The sequence below is a fragment of the Sus scrofa genome, chromosome 14 (assembly GCF_054392235.1).
Source record: "Sus scrofa isolate SSC_HxYL_T2T_F1_AM1 chromosome 14, Sscrofa_HxYL_maternal_Yorkshire_Landrace_v2.0, whole genome shotgun sequence".
In the NCBI taxonomy this organism is placed as follows: domain Eukaryota; kingdom Metazoa; phylum Chordata; class Mammalia; order Artiodactyla; family Suidae; genus Sus; species Sus scrofa.
Window position 1 is genome coordinate 8,776,151 of NC_139396.1, and position 4,682 is coordinate 8,780,832.

Below are 4,682 nucleotides of genomic sequence, written 5' to 3' on the forward strand. Positions count from 1 at the left end.
AAGCCTGGAGGGAGCAGGTGCAGGGAGGGACTGTGAGCGGCCAGAGGCCCCGGGATGGTGGCCTAGGTGGGACCTGGCCAGCAGCGGGGAGCAGAGGGTAACCACTGCAGGTAGAGCTGGGGATGGGCCAAGGGAGCTGGACACGGTGGCTTCCAGCAGTAGGCATAGAGACCAGGTGGAAGTTGTGTTCCTGACACTTTCCAGCTGGGCCGCATCAAGGGGCCACCTGCCCTCGTGGCTCCGGCCCAGCGAAGGAAAGGAAAGCATTCTCCATCACCCGAAGACGGGGCTGTGAGCTCCAAGCACACACTCTGCAGTCAGGCGGGCCTGGGAGCTTCACAGTGTCTCCTCAGTTCATGGGCGGGGGGCGGGGGGCGAGGGGGGGTGGTGGTGGCGAGGTGACAAGGCAGGCGCGCTGGGGCTCGGCGGTGGGGCGCATAGCCACTGCAGGCGGCGTGGGGTGGCGGCGGTGGGGGGGGGGCAGACTCGGCAGGAAGACGGGGCCTTAGCAGGCCCTGTAGGGTGCGAAGGGGACCCCCCTCAGTAGGCCTTGCGGGGAGGCAGGGCCTCTTCAGTCCAGGTGCCAGGGGGGCGGGGCCTCGGCAGGCTGTGTGACTGGGGGGCGTGGCTTCTTCAGGCCGACCTGGGGAAGGCGGGGCTTCAGCAGGCCGCGTGCTGAGGAGGCGGGGCCTCGGCAGGCTGTGTGACTGAGGGGCGCGGCTTCTGCGGGACTTGCGCGGACAGGGCGGGGGGGGGGGGGGCCCCTCTGCAGGCCACGTGCCAGGTGGGCAAGGCTTCTGCAGGCCGCGGGCGGGGAGGCGGGGTTTCGGCAGGCCCTGCGCCGGGGGGGCGGGGCCTCCGCAGGCTATGTGACTGGGGGGCGCGGCTTCTGGGGGCCGCGCGGGGAGGCGGGGCCTAGACAGGCCTTGTGCTGGGGGGACGGGGCCTGGGCAAGCCATGCGCGGGGAGGCGGGGTCTCGGCGGGCCGTGTGCCTGGGGGGCGGGGCCTCAGCAGGCCAAGTGCCAGGTGGGCAAGGTTTCTGCAGGCCCCGCGCGGGGAGGCGGGGCCTCGGCAAGCCATGTGCCAGGGAGGCAGGGCCTTGGCAGGCCGCGTGCCAGGGAGGAGAAGCCTCGGCAGGCCCTGTGCCGTGGGGGCGGGGCCTCGGCAGGCCGCGCGCGGGGAGGTGGTGCTTCGACAGGCCGCGCGCGGGGGGAGCGGGGCCTCGGTAGGCTATACGACTGGGGGGCGCGGCTTCTGCAGGCCGAGCCAGGGAGGCGGGGCCTCGGCAGGCCTTTTCCTGGGGGGACGGGGCCTAGGCAGGCCGCGCGCGGGGAGGCGGGGCCAGGGCAGGCCTTTTCCTGGGGGGATGTGGCCTCGGCAGGCCGCGTGCCAGGGAGGCGGGACCTCGGCAGGCGTTTCCTGGGGGGCGGGGCCTCGCAGGCCGCGCGCTGACAGGGGGTCCTCGGCCGGCCTTGTGCCAGGTTGGCGCGGCTACTGCAGGCCGAGCGCGGGGGGGGGGGGGGGGGGGGGGCCTCGGCTGTCAATGTGCCCGGGGGGCGTGGCCTCGGCTGGCCGCGCGCGGGGAGGCGGGGCCTCGGCAGGCCATGTGCCAGGTTTCGGGGCCTCTGCAGGCCCTCTGCAGGGGGGTTTGGCCTCAGCAGGCTATGTGACTGGGGGGCGAGGGTTCTGCAGGCCGAGCGCGGGGGGGCGGGGCCTCGGCTGGCAATGTGCCCGGGGGGCGGGGCCTCGGCAGGCCGCGGGAGGCGGGGACACACGGCTCACACCCAATCCCAGGCACAGCCTAGTTCACAGTCCGCTGCCATCTTGAATCGCGGTGTTGCTCTTATTTCCTCAGGAACCGTTTTTTAACGGCTGGCGCAGCTGCTTCCCTAACTGGGGTCTGCAGTGCAGGCGTGGTGTCTCTGCACTGCGCCCTGCAAGCAACTGAAACCTGGCCAAGCACAAAGGAAAAGAAAAGGTAGACTTTGCTTTATTTCCCAGACTGTACTTTTATGAGCAGGGAATTGTTAATGGGCTTTGTAGGTGACAGTTGAACTGCTGAGGAGAAGAAGGAGGCCTGGGGGGGGCAGAGGAGTCCAGGGCGCCAGAAGAGCCAGTGGGGAGCAGGTGGTGGTGCTGAGGGAGTGAGGGGGCGGTGGGGAAGACGGAGATGAGATGTGAGGGTGGTGGTGAGATGGGAGGATGGTGATGAGGTGGAAGGTTGGCGATGAGATGGGAGGGTGGTGGTGAGATGGGGAAGACGGAGATGAGATGAGAGGGTGGTGGTGAGATGGGGAGGATGGTGATGAGGTGGGAGGTTGGTGATGAGATGGAGGGTGGTGGTGAAGTGGGAGGTTGGTGATGAGATGGGGGGGTGGTGGTGAGGTGGAAGGATGCCAGTGATGAAGTGGGGAGGACAGCGATGAGGTGGGGTTACGGAGATGAGGTGGGAGGATGGTGGAGTTGAGCTGAGAGAGAGGGTGGTTAGGAGATCTGCGGTGAGGTGGGAGGATGGGGGTGAAGGAGGAGGGTGGCGATGGGATGGTGACAGCTGTGATGAAGTGGGAGGTCGGTAATGAGGTGGGAATAAGGCGGGGTGGGTGGTGATGAGGTGAGAGGACAGCTAGAGGAAGTGGAGAAGGGGCTGACTGCAGGGCCAGCAGTGAGAGGGCTGTCACACAGCACAGGAATCTTGACAGGCATCCAGCTTGAGAGGAAAGCCTTCAGGAAGGAGCGGTGTTGGGTGTCATTCAGATGGGCCCAGTTATGGTAGATTGAGGATGTTATCAGCACTACTAAATATCAAATAGACAACCTATCAGCATCTTGTACGAACCTGTAATGGAAACGAATCTGGAAAAGACTAGATATACACATGCAGGGGTATAATGGAATCACTTTTCTGCACACCTGACACACAACATTGGAAATCAACTCTACTTCAATAAAAAAGTTATTCAGGAGGGGACAGGAGCAGAGTAATAATTAGATTATTGTGGTGACAGTCGCCAACTTCCAGCCCCCTTTGGTGCTGGGCTCCTCCTTCGTGCTCTCACAGGTGCGAATGCCTCTGACCCTCTGCCCAGACGTGACTCTTGCTAGAATGTCCATGTTAGAGGGGCTGTGACTCTTTAAAAGGAATTTTTCCCTGGTGGGGTCCCCAGCGTCCCAGGCCTGGCTTGCCAAGAGTGGTCATGAGGGGCCAACTCTCACAAAAGCCCTGGGACTGAGAAGGCCTGCATCAGCTTCCACTTGGAGCCATGGAGGTGGCCAGTTACAAATGCCTTTTTAATGTTGCTCCCAACACTCTGTAACATATCAGGCCATTGCTTCAGGTAACTTCATCGTGAGGCCACTTTCCATTTTATTTCATATTTTCCTGAAAGGATATTGTCCTTGTCAAGCAGACAGGAGCTGACGAGGTGAGGGATCGTAACAATGTGTTATAACTTTGTAAAATTTCTCACCCAGCTCCCTCCCATCATCAACTCAAGACCTAAGATACCGGAAGAGCATCTCTTCTCTCCTCCTTTTTCTTCCTCTGGCTGGTCCTGACCAGAGGGCCCTAGTGAGAGCGGCTCCTGATAATGTCAGGATCTTCTTCGGAACCTGCAGCATAATTCATTTTCCCCGGAATGGATGTGGAGCCTCCCCGTGCTTCCAAATTGGGCTGCACCAACTCTGAGACTTCTGTGTTCCATTTTCTCAACGCTCCAATGAATTGTCAAGACAAAGCTTTGTGTCAAGATAGAGAAGCATCTTTTCCCAGGCCTGCATTTCTGGCTGGGAAACAGGAGCCCAAATCCTAAATGTGTCTATTTGGTCAGCTTACAGTCCAAACAGCGATTTTGGAAATGCAGAGTTTGCAGAGCCTGATGCCTCTCCTGCAGTTTAAATCTGCACGGTTGTCACCAGTTACAGACTATGGCAGATGGCTTGCAGTGTGTAGAGGAGGACAATGGACAAGGAGTCAAAGAGAGAAAAGAGCAGTGCATGTCCTGGTTAAGCTCCTCCAAGTTGCCATTAAAAGTGCATAATTTCACCAGACTCTAGCCTCAAACATCCATGGTCAATTAAAAGCTGTCTCCGGTCAATGGGTTGTGACACAGAGTTTCTATGTTCTAGGGACACCTTCTACCCTTTAGACAGACTGCCTTTCGCCCTGAAAAATGGCATCCAAAGCCCCACTGTCAGCTAACAAGTGTGTAACTTGCATTGGTGGCACCTTCAGGTTTCATGGCATTTCCTGTCTCTTCACCATGTATAGGCTGTGCGTTAAAACTTCCGAAATCCCCTTTTCTATTCTCAAGGGTTCCCACACCCCAGATGATGATGGAATCCGCAATTATAATAAGCAACTTCCAAACAAAATTAAGGGCCCTGCTTTCCTTACAACCATTGCTCTTTTCCCTATACTTCTTCAAACTGGCCCAAGACATTTTAAGGCTGCTGTCTTTGGCTTCTGTGCAGAAAAGAGTGCCTCCTGGTTTCTTCATCTGCTGAAGATGGACCTAGTCCCTTCTCATTTCTTAACCTAAGCTGTGAACCTTTTGCTAATGATGATTTGTAGTCTGAGCTCTCTGGGGTTCAGAGAGAGCTCTGCAGGTGCCTGTCAAATGCTCGACCTGAGAAAGACCAAGCCAAGCTAAATCAAGCACCATGGCTTGACTCAGCTTTCCAA

At 59.3% G+C, this 4,682-nt stretch overlaps 1 long non-coding RNA gene across 3 annotated transcripts; it reads left to right on the forward strand.

Moving 5' to 3' along the window:
• The first annotated feature begins 1,018 nt into the window (after positions 1-1,018).
• Positions 1,019-4,095, forward strand: LOC146396285 (uncharacterized). 3 transcript variants are annotated; one of them, XR_014827750.1, is made up of 3 exons: positions 1,019-1,226; positions 1,857-1,979; positions 3,473-4,095. It is a non-coding gene; the product is annotated as an uncharacterized LOC146396285 (long non-coding RNA). The 3 variants fall into 3 exon arrangements; XR_014827749.1 differs by lacking the exon at positions 1,019-1,226 and adding an exon at positions 1,430-1,482; XR_014827751.1 differs by lacking the exon at positions 1,019-1,226 and adding an exon at positions 1,576-1,614.
• Positions 4,096-4,682: the final 587 nt, after the last annotated feature.